This window comes from Camelus ferus, chromosome 21 (assembly GCF_009834535.1).
Source record: "Camelus ferus isolate YT-003-E chromosome 21, BCGSAC_Cfer_1.0, whole genome shotgun sequence".
NCBI lineage: Eukaryota > Metazoa > Chordata > Mammalia > Artiodactyla > Camelidae > Camelus > Camelus ferus.
Window position 1 is genome coordinate 10,173,223 of NC_045716.1, and position 16,796 is coordinate 10,190,018.

The following is a 16,796-nucleotide window of genomic DNA, read 5'->3' on the forward strand; positions in this document are numbered from 1 at the left end:
GGAAACTGGCAAATGCTCCATAATAAACTTTTTTCCTACTCTCTGGAGAGCCACTTATTAAACATTCATCAGTACACCACCATATACAATCCATTTTACTTAGTCTCTTTTCAGCTGTTTAGTCTAGTCATAAAGTTTTAATTTCAATAATTGCATTTTTCATTTCTAAAAGTTCTATTTGGTTCTTTAAAAATGTGCACTGTCTTCAAAAAAAGGTATTCCTTTCTCAAGTTTGTGATCTGCTTTTATATATCTCTAAACATTTTAAATATAGTCCAACATCTTTTCTACTGTTTGTCTTCTCTTGACTCACTCATGATGGCTTCCTTTTAAATGTTGGATTGTGTGTTTATATTCAGCTGGGGTTGTTTGTGGGGGTCCTGTTAGGTCTGATGTAAGAGTGTTTACCTGCAGAGAACACTTAAGTTTCCACAGGCTCCGGGAACTGCTTTCCAACCTGGGTCAACTCTAAGTTAATTTCTCAGCTTTTGTTCTGTTTGAGCATGCAAGTGGTATGAATCTGAACCCCAGATCACATGACAGGAGATCTATAAAAATGGATTCTCAAAGAAGATTTTCTTCCCTTCCACTCAGAACCCAGGCTGAGATAAATAATTTTCCTTGTTTTGATACTACTGGCAGGTAGATTTTTCTTGATCTACCATTGTGTATCTCTTTGAGAGCTCTGTTTACTGCTGGGGTCTTAGTTTCAATTTTCCAATTTGTTCTGGCTGAAGCCTTTTCTCCTATCCCCATTTGACGATGTAAACCCAAAGCTCTTGGGTACAGTGGTGGCAAATGTCCCACAGACAGCTGGAGCTTCGCACAGGCTTAACCCTCTGCTTTCCAGCTTCCTCTTTACTTCTGTACCCCAGGGTTTTCTCCGCTTTCTTGTTAGCTCAATCAGGAATCTGAAAAAAAGTACTTCTCACACAGTCCTCAATATTTCTGGATGTTTTGAAGTCAATATAACCAGTTTAAAAAAAACCACTGGAAATCAAAGTCCACATGTCTTTCAAAAAGATCCTTTCCTAAGATTAGTCTAGTTTAAAATAATAATCATTTGAAAGCTCTAATTGGTGCTAAATCTTATTTTTTTCTTCAGGATATTCTATATCAAAAATGTTTTATCTACCACAGACACACATCAACACATTATGTATGACTACGACTATGTGTTGACATTGTTATTAGCTATTTCAGAAGAGCTATTGATCCTTAGAAAACATTTTGTAAACCATGAATAAGAAGAATAAAGATTGATACTAAAAGCAATTTACATCCTAATCACCATTTGTTGGCCAAATTTTATTTGGTTTCCAGGTACTGTAGACTTCAGGTTTCCTCTGATGCTAGTAACGATGCTATGTACTATTTGAAGAAATATGAATATGTACTTTATATCAATGTGAGGTACATAATTTTGAAATTATTTTACTTGTATAATTTGTTTTGAGTTTTGGACCAAACTTGTAAAATAGGTAGACTTATCTCCTTTTTCAGAACTAAGAGTCGAAAAGCTGTATAATTTTTCCAAGGCCGTAGGATATAAGTTGAGGAGCTAGAACTGAAATTCAGCTTTTGAAGCTTCGAGTTCAGTGTTCAATGAGTACAAATCAATCAGAAAAACTAGGGCACTTCCCCATCTCCACGGGGAAGAAAATCCTATTGGAATAGAAGACTATGACTGGGGCAGGGCGCCATATATATATGCCTAAAACAGTGCTTCAGTTTAAGTACAATTTTAATTGTTTATGTTTTGGAGTTTTTTTTTTGTCTCCCCTGATGGTTATGCTGTAGTGATTTAAGGAAACTTCTGTTCAAAAAAGTTCTGCAACAGAGGCCCCAGTGCAGAGGACTGGTATGCTGAAGGGCTGCCCATTCCTTCTCTTTCTATTTCCCATTAACATTCATAGAAGAAGAAAAAAAAAATGCTCACATTACAAATAGTCAACTAAAAAATATCAATGTCAGGAGTTCATTCATTGAAATGATTTTTCCGTCTTGTACGCAGTAACAATTTTAAGACACAATCCCTTTACCTTCATAGGCAAATCCTTGCAAACCAATAAACTGGAATTCTTCATGAATTTTTGCACTCATGGTGAGATTTGTAGTGACAGTTTTTGGTTCAAAAGTGCATTCCTGTTGTAAGTGGACTGCATGGGATCATTCAGGGGAATGAAGTCCAGTATCACACACACAGCTGTACTCTGAGAAGTAATTTTAGATGTCAAGATAATGTATGTCGAAGCTGTGCAAAACCACAATCCGCCAGCGGATCACGCTCTCTTTTGGCAAACTGCTGTTTATTGTATTAGTCTCTGGCTGTACAATGATCTGGGAAGCTGAAGGATTGGAATTTGTCACTTAAGCCATTCATCCTCAGCTGCCAAGAGGTGGGCACATTCTGACCTCTGGAATTAATGCTGGGCAGAGTTCCATGTACCATCCAACTAAGAATGCGGTCACCACAGCTCCAATAAAGACATCCTGTTTCAGCAACACAGTGTGAAGAAAAATTCTCGACGATCAAATTGTTTAGCTGTTCCCCATTCATTTTCGTTGGGAAGAATTCTGTTTTCCTTCTACCTGTGTATAAACTAAAAGTGTGTCTTGAAATGGTACACTAGATTTTTTTTCTATAGCTCTAACTTAAAAACAGCTGAACTTATTTTCCTGAATACACATTAAAAACTCCTGAGCTGAGACCTGATATATCAAGTTTCAGCCTGAAGAATTTTTTTCAGCCGATGGTTCATGCTGAAAATGCTGACAGATGTCGAACAGCCTCAGCAAAGCAATCTTTAAGGGAGTCCTGGGTTAACAGTCCATGTGGCTGCTTTGAAAGTGCTAAATTCTCATTACCAAACAATTTTATTTAAAAAATCCTAGCATTTATTATAGTAAAATTTTAACAGCTATTTGGAGAAAGCCATTTGTTGTTACACTGTACCTGGAGTTTTGGAACCTGCTAGTTCCCTTTGTGCATTTTCTCTGGGCACAAGAAATTCTATTAGATTTATCATTCTCAAGGGTCAGATAAAAGCCAGACTTCTGGAATTATGACCTTTAAAGCATAAAGTAGATATCTAAAATTTTTAAATTGCTGCAGGAAGTCCCAAAAACCAAGAGAATCTAGATGGTAAACATTTGCTGTATTTCTGGCAGTGATTTTTCTTTGCTAAGATACTAAAATATGAGTCAGGGGAACTACAAACAATATAGGTCTGATCAGAAACAACTGAATGTTTATAAGTGTTCTACAGGGGGTTCAGACTTTCCCAGGAGGGTAATAATTTAAAGGATGTCAGTGGATGCAAATGAATTTCAGCCGTAAGAAGGAAGAAGAGGTGAATAGTACTTTTGTCTCCAGGAGACTTGGAATTTCAGACAGGCTCCATTTTGGGTAATTCTATTTAGCCTGCCTACATTTTCTGATGTTGTTTCAGTTGGGAATGAGAGAATGGTATTTCTTATCCCTGCATCCTGAACTGTTCAGCAGTGTTTTGTTATGCTGTTAATAGCCGTCAGGTTCCATGGCTGTGCAGATAGATGAGTTCCCTGCTGATTTAAAAAGATCTTATGAATTGCATCTTGTGTAAAAGAGAGCAAAGTTCTTTTTACAAAGTAAGTGTAACAAGAGTAAGAACCCAAGCCTTTTCCTTCTCCTGTCGGTCCTCTAGCATACCCTGGTCCATGACAGTCTAATAGATAATCTAGATATTTACTGTATTGGAGAACTGTTTTTACGTTAATTTTCCTCCAAAGCTAAGTACTTCTTTTCTTCCTCTCTAGTTACACCATGACAGTTAAGCAATCTTCTAAAAGTCTGAATGCTACATAAGTAACAAAGTGGTAAAGAATGTAGTTTTGTAAAGGAAAAAATTCCATTTCTCTGGATTCATGAGCATATTAAGTCATTAGCAGGAGTGATAGTTTACCCACAAAAAAATACACTAACGAGATTCAATGGAAAGGTATGAAGAATGTAAGCAAGTTCACGATGTTATTGCCATACCAAAAAGTTGTAAAGAAGAACAGAAATGCCAAGTCGACTGCCACTAACCAACCAGAAGAAAGACATTCTATAATAGCATTGATTTATTATCTTCTTTGTTTGAAAAAAAATGATAGAATGGATAAGTTGAGAGTTAAAAGTATAAAACTATCTGCCTATTAGGTTTATCAAATTTGCACAATTTGAGAAAACAATAGGCATTTTTATTTTCAGAAATTTACACCAATTGACATTTTGTATGTATCACGGACACAAATCACACAAGGTACATATTTACTGATTCATTTTAATGTTTTTTTTCCTGCCTCTTCTCCTTCTTCTGGCCTCAAGATGAGTTGTCTACATACATGTGAATTTGGTGCTTTTCTGTTTCTAACTCCCAATAGTATATTGGGAGCAATCCTCTCCATAAATCACTGCATCATTAAAATGATGGTGCGTAATAACTTAATTCAGAAAAATAAATCCTGAAGGCAAAAATACTCTTTGGCCAAACTAACCTAAATAACATGTACATTGTTTAGAAGCTTAGTGAACACTGTCCTCATTTATTTCACTCTAGTGAATTCAACTTAGAAGAGGAAACTTTGGGATTTAAAAAAAAATCTTAATTTAGAAAATGGAAATTTGGTAATATATCACTGTATCCATACAATGTGAAATTCAGAACAGAGTATTTTATAATTATTTTCTTATTAAAATGATCTAAAATTATGACAACTAGGTCAAGACTACATCAGACCATAAGCAATAGACTAAATAAAGATGGGTTACTTATGCTGAGGCAAACTAGGAAGGGACAATGAGCACCACCAACTCTGAGGGCTGTCTCTGCACCTGCACAGGACCTAATAATAGTGGTAGCAGTCACTCTCTGAGCACTTCTAAGTGCCAGGAGCTGAATTGAGGGCTCTATCGATTTTATTTTCTCATTTAATCATTACAGTAATCCTTGAGGGGTGTGTGTTATTACCCACTTTGCATATGAGGAAATTGAGGCTCTTATGGATTCAATAATTTGTTGAAACGTAAGAACCAGGATTCAAAACTCTTGCACCATTAGGAAATAGTCAGTATCCTTTAAACGGACGACCAAACGTGTGGTGGAGGAACCAGTAGGCTATCCACGTGGGAAAGGTGTCTAGAGGAGTGCAAAGGGAGGCACGTCTCTGGGGTCAGGAACTCTTGATACAGGGAGTGAGGTATTGGTAGGTTACCCAGAAGGCGTTCTGTTTGGTGACTCCTTAGCTAATATAAATTACACTGTTCATTTGTTGAAAATGTTTCTGAGAAGATGGGGAGGCTGGGCAGGGCTGACAGCACCTCTCCAGAATTTGCATTTGCCATTTGCCAGCTCTGTGAAATTGGGTAAGTTATTTAATCTCTCCAAGCTGTGGTCTCTTCCACCAGAAAATGGAAATAAGAACTGCAACCCATAAATATTTGCTGCAAGAGCTGAATGAGATTCAAAACACCAGCACAATACCTGACACAAACCTAGGCATTAAACAGGTGTTACTTCCCTCTTCTCTCTGGTACTTACATAAATTTTACTGAGATTTCCATATTTTAAACAGATTATCACTAAGCATTTTCCAGCTTTTCAAATTTTGGGGTTCCTTGATTCTGCTTTTTTTTCTGGTTTGCATTTGTTATGGTGAACAAATATTCTATCCATGGATGTGTGATAAATTTTGGTAGAATATGGACTTCAGTCCTGGCTCTACCATTTATCTAGCCATTGATATTTACCGGTTAACAGTCAACTTAATTCTACTTTCTTTATAAGTGATCTATTCTTCTGGCTCCTTTAAAGATCTCTCTGTCTTGTAGTTTCATTATGATGTGACTAGGCATGTATTTATTATTATTATTACTTCTTTTTAGGACTTGCTGTGCTTCCTGAATCTGAGGATTGATGGACTTTCAACAATTTTAGGAAATTATGTTTTTATCTCTCTTTCTCATCTCTTTTTTTCTCTCTCCTCCCACCTCCCTCAATATACTTCTAGTGTGTAGAACTGGATTGACCATAATTCTTGGTTCATGGCACACTTTCCTATGAAGCAATTCTTTAAATTATTTACTTATATTTTAAATTAGTTACTTTTATAATAAGCACCTGTGAATTCATTACCGAAAACAAAAAGCTAGTACTTTTAAAATAACTGCATCTACTCACAGGGTACCTTCCACCAACTCATCCCCCGTCTCTGACACCCAAGTTAACCAGGAGTGAAAGCAATCATTATTCCCTTACTTTCCTTTTATTACTTTTATTGCATTTATATGTAGTTTTAAAGAGTTGTTTTTATCAGTTATTCTAATTTCATAAAAGGAACATACTATATATAATCTTTTTCCACTTACATTGCTAATTCATGCATAGTGTTGAATGTAGTGTAGTTCACTTGTTTGGGATGCTGTGTAATACTCCACTGTGAAAATATACTACAATTTATTCATTGTCCCTTCTATTAATGGTCATTTAGATTGCTGCCAGATTTTCATTAGTATAAACAGTGTTATTATAAACATTCTGCTATTCTTTCTTTGAATATTGCCTTTTCTCCAGTCTCTGTTTCTTTCTAGAACTCTGATTAGATATATGTTAGACCTACTTAATCTATGATCTCAATTTTTTTCTTTGTGGATTTATTCTGATCTGAGCTCTATTTTGGTCAGTGTATTCATATCATTACAGATTCTCCAGTTCACTAATTCTTTATTCAGCTATGTCTACTTTGCTTCTTTGAATTTTTAATTGAATTTTTCATGTCAATGATTTTAAGTTCACTTCTGGAAATTACTTCCCCCACCCCTACCAACCTGCTTGATCTTTTTTGCTCATACTTAAAAGCTTCTCTTTAATTTCTTAAACATACTAAATATTTTAACTTATCTCTGTGCCTAATTACTCCAAAATCTTTCTTTAGTGGTCTGAATTCCCTGCCTGTTGCTTCTCTTGGTTCTCAGTAGTGGCTCATTTCCTATGTCATATGTCATTCCTTTCTTTGTTCCTTGTGTACTGTTCATTTTCCTTGGAACTTTATCTGAGGGAGTTATTTAAGACCTGGGTTAAACTTGTGTTTTTCCAGAGATGATTTATGTTTGCTTCTGTTTCTCTGGGGTACTAATAACCCAGGAAAATTAAATTCTGTACTTGAGGCTTTTTGTAACACACATGTAGTGTCAATTCAGATCTTAAGCTCAAGTGAGGGCATATTTGTGGTTATGTAGTCTAAAGGCAGATCACCACCACCACCGTCCTTCCATGGAGAGCCAAGGTCAATAAAGGATCATTTCCTTGCTTCATCCTTCTGGACATTGGGTTTATTCCTAGAACTCCCTTATACTGAGGTTGCAGTTGTTTGTAATACCAGCCATGACAGTCCCCTGATAGGCTCCTCAGAAATGGTAATGGCTCCTCAGAAATGGCTAAGTTTTATGCCTGATTCCCAGGCCTTCTTTGGCCGCCGCAGTGGAGGCTCAGGATCTCCAGAGTCTGGGTGAAATCCTCAGAACGAAAACCAGTTCTAACATTTGCTCACCTCCCAGGTTTCTTGCTTTCACTTTATTTTCAGGCCCTTGTGAGTTCTTTCCCTTCAATCCATTTAAAAACAAATTTTATGTATTACATTCATCATTTTAACTATAACTGCGTTGGGGTGTCCATCAGGACATCTGGTCTGTCATTCTGTTTAAAATAGAGGCCTGTCTGTCCCCATTTCAACATTCATTTTCTATTGCAACAGTTTCTCAGTCTCTAGTTCTACAGCTTAACAGATTTGCTCACTCCTAGTACAACATCCTTAGTAAAAAACATCCCACGTTTAACTTTCTCGAATGACTCGACAGTGCTCTCAGGATAAAGTGCCAACACCCGCCCGCGGCATACAAAGCCCAGCAAGATTTGTCCTCTGTCTCCCTTCCCTGCCTCTCAGCCTCCTCTGCACATGTCCAATCAGCCTTCAAGCAGCTAGAGCCATCTACCTTCCGTTCCCCCTGAAGCACATTCTCATTTCTCAGAATTTTTACTTATACTGTTCCTCTATCTGGGCTCTACCTGCTTTTCTCCCAGCCTTCTCCCAAATTCTTACTTGTTCCCTTCAAAACTCATCACAACAGTCACTTCCTTTTCCAAGCATTTTCTGATCCACATCCTTGCTTGTCAGGAAAACATAATTAGGCACTTCTCATCTATGCTAACATAAATATTAGAGCAATGATCATACAGGGTGATGATAAATGACTTTCTTATCGACCGCCCCTACTAGGATGGAGCTCTTTGAGGACAGGGATTTTTCCATGCTTCAGATCCAGCACTAAGCACAGTGCCGGACACATGCAAGGCGATAACTAACCGTCTGTGGGATGAGTAAGTGAACCAGGAGGGCACAGCGACACTTAAAAGTTTGGGGAAATGTGATGAGGAAGACTTATTCTAGCCGTTAACAGGGTGTGTGTGCGTGCATGCGCGCGCGCGTGCGTCTGTGCGTGTGCGTGGTTTAGATTATCTGCTCTTTAAAATTATGCATAATTTTCCAACTTCCCATCGATAAAGAAAACTGAGAACTCACTTTCCATTCACTTGGTCCCATAGAGTTTGAAACGTCTGACTTCTTGCCGTCGTACTCCAAATGCCTTTGGAGCCAAATTATCAGGGAGAAAAGCAATTCGTTCACTTAGGAAACCTTTAACTTGCAGTTGTCTGAGGACTGTTTCCTCTTCTAACATTATTTTCTTTAGCATAGTCAATTTCCCTTTCCAAAGGAACCGCAAATAAGAAAGAAATATACAGTGAAAAAGTACTTTGAGAAACATTTTTAAATGTGAGGAAACTAATGCTCTGTGTGTAATCTTTTTCTATGAAATGAAGAGAGAACTGTTAGTTCTCAGGCTAACATCTCGCAATCTTCTGGAAATGAATTCTTATTCCTTATTCTATACACATAATAATTTTTTTTCTAATTTTCTAAGATATATTTGAAAAGGATGTCAGTTTAGGAAAAATTCTAGGCATATCTGATTTGGACATGAGACTCTAACACATTAGTCAACTATAGACAATGGGAAAAAAATCTTTAAGGCTATAAAATGTGAAGTATTCTGAAAGTCTTTGGTATTAGTGCATTTAGTGGAAAATAATTAAAAGAATGCCAGTGTTTTCAGAAAAATACATTTTGTGATATGTTTTCACATATTGTTTTGTGAACACGCACACAAAGACATACATACATACAAAGGCAGTGGAATTCGAAAGCTGAGAGCTATTTTTCTTAAAATTTAAACCATCATCCATTAATATTTTGAAGGAATTCCTAGTTGAGTTCCAGTTTGAGCTGAGTCCATCATAAAAACACTGTGAGAAAGGAAGCAAACTGCATAGATTCCACTTGGCAAATCAGGAGCCTGTAGATCTGACTGTGGTTCAGCCTCTGGCGCCATCAGTTGGGCTCAAAATCAAAAGCTGTGGAAGGAGGTAATTAGCAGGCCCTCTAGACCACTCAGCTGGCATCAGCAGGCTTCTTATAGCCACTGGGAAAGTGGGTGGGAAGGGGTTCAGAAATATTCTCTAAAATAACATTGTTCCTTTAGAATGGATGATTGCAATTATAGGGCTACTTTTATAGAGAGAAAGTTAGCTTGGATTAACATTCATATTGACACATTTGTTAAGATGTCATATTTAATTAGAAAGTTCAGCTACTAGCAAGGTCAATCATTACAGTATCTGATTCAGTAAAAAGACGAGAGTAGAAGGCAACCTCATCTAAGCCACTCACAAAGGTAAAACGGGAACGTGACCTGGGCATAGGGACCACCATCCGTTTTTGGTGATAAGGGGTGCAATTCCCCATCCCATTAATTCCAGCAGAAATTAAACCAAGGAGAGGCATTTTGCCAAAGCAATGAAAATATAATTATGTAGGTCATATTCAGAGGATAGAGTCCTCTGAATTTTGCTGTTGATTTTTTAAACCTGAGTGTTAAATGGAAAAAAATTGGCTATATTCAAGCCACTCGATTTGGCTACAGACGTGATCATTTACAGATGAAGGCGAAGCGGCCCCGAAGTGAACAGAAGATGGGAAAACTGTGTTCCAAATTGACCAGCTGAAAGAAAGTTTATATTTAAAAAAAAACAATCGCTTGGTCAGTGACTCATGGGGAAAGAATTCTCCAGCTTTCTTCAGGGAAACCCCAGTAAATAACACGTATACTAAAATGGAGATGGTGTTGTCTGTTTTGTTGGGCCATTCAGTCCACATAATAAACCTTTTGGCAAAAAAAGGAATATTCTGAACACGATTCTCTCTGGGAAACCCCCAAACAGCAAGAACTACTGCGGCTTCCTCACAGTTTTACAGAATATTTTGTATTTCAGACTTGCATGTGAAATAAAAACTTGGAAGAGATGTGGAAAAAAATCTGCTTTTTGTTATAGGGTTGAGGATTTTTCAGTTGGTTGCTTCCATGATTCACACTGCACTCCACTCCTCTGAAACTCAAAACCACATATCATAAAAAGCAACACTGGCTTGAGTTAATTCTTCCTACTTTTGTCCCTAGGAGGACCAACAGCTCGAAGTGTGGCCCACATGACACACAAGAGAAATGAATGAAAAGTTCTCGGCCTGCTTCAATTTACTGGAATATGGTGTAAATCATATGTTTTAAAAGAGATCTGGAGTTCCACTTTTTTCCCCCTGATGTGGGGTTTAACTGACATAATCTATAACAGTTTCAGTTCCTCTCTTTTTAATTAGCAAAAGCTTTTGGAATTTTGTTGTTTTTGGTCTCTAAGAACATCGAGCGAGTTAAAAAAAAAAAGGATTGAGCAAAATAAAATGTGCCTCTAAATGATTAAAGAAAGCCCTGTTTGTTGGGAATAGGAATGGTCAAAGTTCTCTATTTCCCAACCCCCTGCCCAGAATGCTTTGTTCAAGCCACACGGTGTCTAATCAGCGTGTCCTTAGATTATTTTATGTTAATTAAAATTATGGTTAGTTTTGGAGGTTAATGTATACATGTGCATGTGGCTTCAAAGGCTTCCCAAATTACTGGCTGGCCTCCCTTGCCTTCGGCAGGCCCGATCTGTGATAAAACTGACCACATTAAACCAAGTTTATTGCCATGGAATTTTGTTTTTTTTTTTCCCCAACTCAATGAAGAAAATACATTTTGCAGGTCTCTTAAAAAATTTCCCATTTTAAACCACTCTCTCAGGAGCCCAAAAGAGGTAAGGCAGGAAAAAAGAAGAAGAAATAGAAAAGGAAAAGAACAAAGGAACTGGCTCATATCACGGAAAAAAAAAAAAAAAGCTTTACAGATTACTGAGAGGCAACAAATAAAGCACAGAACAAGACTGTGATAGACTGTACCTTCTACAACATGCTAGCTTTTTTTTTTTTTTTTTTTTTTAACTAGAGAAATGTTTCAATGCATTGATTTAGTGAGGGGAAACCCTACCTCCCCTAAAATCAATGAAAAGTGGTTAATACTATTTATTCTCATTTATTTTTCGTTTTGTGTCATATAGATGGTAAAGTTCATAATGAGGCTTCAATGTTTGTCAGAGACTGTAATTAGGAAAAAGCTCCTAAGAGTGTTCAGCATAAACCTTAACAGTCGTGGTGCAAAGCAGCCCACTGGAAGCTGGACAGGGGACCAGTCTGGGAGGCAGGAAGAAACAAACAGAAGTTGGGCCAGCAATGGGGACAGAATGGTGCTTCCCTTGAGAAGAAGAGGCTGTTAACCCTCAAATTATCACACAAGGAAACAGGTCAACCTACATCTGATTCTGAGGACATACTACATTCCCAGATAAATCTAACCCCAAAGATTGGAAAGGGGCATATTTTTCATTTACATCATCATCCACTCCTTAAAACTCTTCACCACTTCTATTCAGTATAGTCTTGGAAGTCCTAGCCACAGCAATCAGGCAAGAAAAAGAAATAAGAGGGATCAAAATCAGAAGAGAAGAGTATAGTTGTCACTCTATGTGGATGACATGATACTATATATATGGAAAACCTGAAAAGCTCCACACAAAAATCACTAGAGCTGATTAAAAAATTTGGCAAGGTAGCAGGATACAAGATTAACATATAGAAATTAGTTGTATTTCTTTACACAAACAATGAAATAGCAGGAAAAGAAATAATTCCTTTTAAAATTGCATCCAAAACAATAAAATACTTACAAATAAATCTGACCAAGGAGGTGAAAGACTTACACATGGAGAACTACAAAACATTGATTAAGGAAATTAAGGATGACTTAAAGAAATGGAAAGATATCCCATGCTCTTGGTATTGGAAGAATTAATATTGTTAAAATGGCTATACTACCCAAAGCATTCTACAGATTTAATCCGATCCCTATCAAATTACCTAGGACATTTTTCACAGAACTAGAACAAACAATCCTAAACTTTATATAGAATCACAAAAGCCCCAGAATTGTCCATACAATATTGAAGAAAAAGAACGAAGCTGGAGGAATAACCCTCCCAGACTTCAGACAATACTACAGAGTCACAGTATTCCAAAACAGCATGGTATTGGCATAAAAACAGACATATGGCTCAATGGAAGAGAATAGAGAGCCCAGAAATAAACCCACACACCTAGGGTCAATTAATCTTTGACAAAGGACACAAGAATATACAAAAGAGAAAAGACAGTCTCTTCAGCAAGTGGTGTTGGGAAAACTGGATAGCAGCATGTAAATCAGTGAAGTTAGAACACTCCCTCACACCATACACAAAAATAAACTCAAAATAGCGTAAAGACTTAAATATAAGACAAGACACAATAAACCTCCTAGAAGAAAACATAGGCAAAACATTCTCTGACATAAATCTTTTAGCAATGTTCCCTAGGGCAGCCTACCCAGACAATAGAAATAAAGCAAAAATAAACAAATGGGACCTAATTGAACTTATAAGCTTTTCCACAGCAAAATAAATCATAAGCAAAACAAAACGACAACCTACAGAATCGGAGAAAACATTTGCAAATGATGTGACTGATCAAGGCTTAATTTTCAGAATATATAAACAGCTCATACAACTTAATAACAAAAAACCAAACAATTCAATTGAAAAATGGGCAGAAGACCTATACAAACAATTCTCCAAGGAAGCAATACAAATGATCAATAGGCACATGAAAAAATGCTCAATATTGCTAATTATCAGAGAAATACAAATTAAAACTGCAATGAGGTATCAACTCACACTGGTCAGAATGGCCATCATTCAAAAGTTCATGAATGATAAATGCTGGAGAGGGTATGGAGAAAAGAGAACCCTCCTACACTGCTGGTGGGAATGTAGTTTGGTGCAGCCATTATGGAAAATAGTATGGAGATTCCTCAAAAGACTAAAAATAGACTTACCATATGATCCGGCAATCCCACTCCTGGGCATATATCTGGAGGGAACTCTGATTCGAAAAGATACATACAATGTTCATAGCAGCACTATATATACAATAGCCAAGACATGGAAGCAACCTAAATGTCCATCAACAGATGATTGGATAAAGAAGTTGTGGTATATGTATACAATGGAATATTACTCAGCATAAAAAAGAATAAAATAATGCCATTTGCAGCAACATGGATGGACCTAGAGATCGTCATTCTAAGTGAAGTAAGCCAGAAGGAGAAAGAAAAACACCATGTGATATCACTCATATGTGGAATCTAAGAAAAAGAAAAAAAGAGGACACTAATGAACTCATCTACAAAACAGAAACAGTCTCGCAGACATAGTGAACAATCTTATGGTTACTGGGGAAGGGGTTGAGAAGGGATAAATTTGGGAGTTTGAGATTTGCAAATGTTAGCCATTATATATAAAAATAGATTTTAAAAAACCAGATTTCTTCTGTATAACACAGGGAACTATATTCTATTTCATGTGATAACTGTTAATGAAAAAATATGAAAATGAATATGTGTTATGTGTATGCATGACTGGGACACGCTGATGTATACCAGAAATTGACACAATGTAACTGACTGTTCTTCAATAAAAAAAAACCAAAAACAGTTAAACAAAAACTCTTCTTGGTTCAAGCCCTCACAACCTCTCTCCTTGACTACTGCAGGAAGCGCTGGACCAGTATCCTGGCTCCCATTAAATTTATCCTTCACACTGCTGCTAGACTAAACAGTCTAAACCACCACCCTGACCTTCCATAGCTTCTTGATGGCACAGGATGAAGTACACTATCCTCGGCCACTTGATCCCCTGCCTGCGATTTAGGCATCAGTCCCACCAGGTCTGAGCTCAACAGCCAGGTGTTACCCATTAGGACGCCTTCCGCACCCATCCGACAGGCTGCTGGGTGCTCCTGGTGGGCCAGTGAACCCTGAACGCACCTCTTATCACCCTCTGTTTTATGTTTCTGTCAGAGAGTGAGCTTCTCAGACATAAATCATGGACCTGGTAATTTTTGTATTCTTGGCACCTGGCTTGACAAAGGCTTATTGAACTGAACTGATATGAAGTGAAGGAAACAATAAATGACATCAAACTCCAACAGACAGGACAAGAAGCAGGAATGATGTATAAAAGAAGTCTGGCTCTCAGGTTGCCCTTATCTATTTAGAGGCCAGGAGGTTACCTGGGGAAATCTAGGCAAGTACCTTAGCTCCCTAAAGTTGGGGGAAAGATTCAGGTAAACTTTGCCCTGAAATATGACTGAATACCAAGTGTTTGCTATCCCTAAGCATAGCATGACATAGACTATTTCAAACTGCAGTATTTTGATGGAGCAGATAACCAGGCCAGGGCACCATTTGTTTCTCAGTCTAATGCTAATGACACGGCAAGGGCAAGAGTGACTGACAGAGGTGAGGTTTCTAAGGCCATATAAGCCAATGCAAATGTCTAGAAATAGACTGGTGGAAACATAGATGGAGCTAGATAATAAAGCTTGGGTAAAAATTTTTAAGAACAACATCACCCTGTCCTTGTCTTCCAAAGGCAGCAAATGCAAACTTTCTATACTGTCAGAAGTCAGGAAGGAAATTTAGTTAAAGGTAGACTCCAAAAGAATCCCAAGAATGGAATAGTCTTTTGCACACTGAAAGGAACAACTTAACAGACCAAACTACTCCACAAACAGAGGTTACCCCCCAGTCTCCTTTGAAATCAATCAAACTTTATTTTCTATTTAGAAAAACAAGTGTCGGTGAACATCAGTAAACTTGGCAGGGTAACAAAGTATGCAAATCACCAAAGTGGGAAAACGTGAGTACACATTCTAACAAGTTAGTATTACTAAGCAGAAGGGTTCCAAAAAGCAAAAGGTAAAAGAAAGAAAACTAAAAGCATAAACTTGTACAAATAAAACTTTCTACTATTTGTAAGTGTCAAGTTCAGATCTACTTTCATTCTGGATTTAAAACCAAAATGAAGTACCAGCTATACACTTAGGCTCATCTGGAAAACTCCCTGGAAATTTTCAGAGCTTCTTAGCACAAAAGTACAAAGAGATATGGTAATGACTTCCCTGAACAAACAAATATACAGGAAAAAAGTGAGTTGGTTGAGTTCTCGGGGTGCAGCCAGTGGCCTGTGGCTGCTCTGATCCTGTGCCCTGCAGACATGTTTTGGGCCTCTTGAGATCTTCCTTCCAGCCTGGGGACCGCCAACAGTCATTTTCAACGAGGAAAAGGAATGACTCCCCACCATCAGTGTCAGAGCTGCGAACAGAATCCATTCGCAAGGCTCCCTAGCTACTGGTAAAATGATGTGGTGTTGCTCACAGCTGACAGGGACTTGGGATGGGGTGTAATGAGAAAGCTGAATTTCTGGTAAATCCAGGCTAAGGGCATGATTCTTAACATTATATCAATCTATCTCACAGTAAAATCAAAGGCTATGAGTGTAAAATCTTCCTTGATGGTGGCAGAAGAAAATTGTTAATAGTGTTTGGACCTTACACTGTAGCTGCTGTTGGTACCTGCAGTAGTAAATTACAAAACTTTAGAGGTTGGAAAATTATCCTGGCAGCTTATTTAAAAATGCATATTCCCAGGTGCCATCCTCAACTATTCAGATTCAGAAGACTTGGGCCCTGGAGTTTGCATCTTTAACAAGCAACGTGGGTGTGTCCGGTGCAGGTCAGATGGACCGCGCTGAGAAACTCTCAGCTAGAGGCTCCTAGTCCTTTTGCCTATTCTGAAAGTGTCCCCATCAAACAGTGATTACAAGATGATGACAGGTGCTGGTTTAAAAAATGGAGTGGGGGCATTATGTGATAAAAATAAGTTCAAGAATTGCAGTGTCAAACACACTGACATGTTGTTTTCTTCCAGGATGCCCAAATTTTCAAAAATGCTAACGTAGTCTGTGTCTTATCGGAAGAGAGGTAAAGATAAAATGCAATAACCCAAACATTTCTGATCATCAAAACATCTCTTTTTCCTTTCAATAGACTGAGCATACTTTGGGAAATATTGCTATATAGAACTTTTATGTAAGAAAATACAGAAGCGGAGAACTGCTGGAGGAGATAATACCTAGATGGAGATGGTTTGCAGCCGGGCATATGAGAATACCCTGGAGCAAAGATGCAGGCTATGAACAGACTCTGAAGGTAAAAGCCGAGCAGCAGCTCGCCAACAGGTAGCCCAACTGATGCCTTTCAGGGCATTAGCAAATGGTAAAGTCCTTGGTAAACGGTAAGCTTGGAAAAGGGGTGACATTTGGAGAACGAGGATGGTACTGGGAGTCAGGACAACCACTGGG

At 37.8% G+C, this 16,796-nt stretch overlaps 1 protein-coding gene across 8 annotated transcripts in view; it reads right to left on the bottom strand.

The window, feature by feature from the left end:
* Positions 1 to 16,796, bottom strand: part of DNM3 (dynamin 3) — a 475,573-nt gene that overhangs the window by 81,239 nt on the left and 377,538 nt on the right. The window lies entirely within an intron of this gene.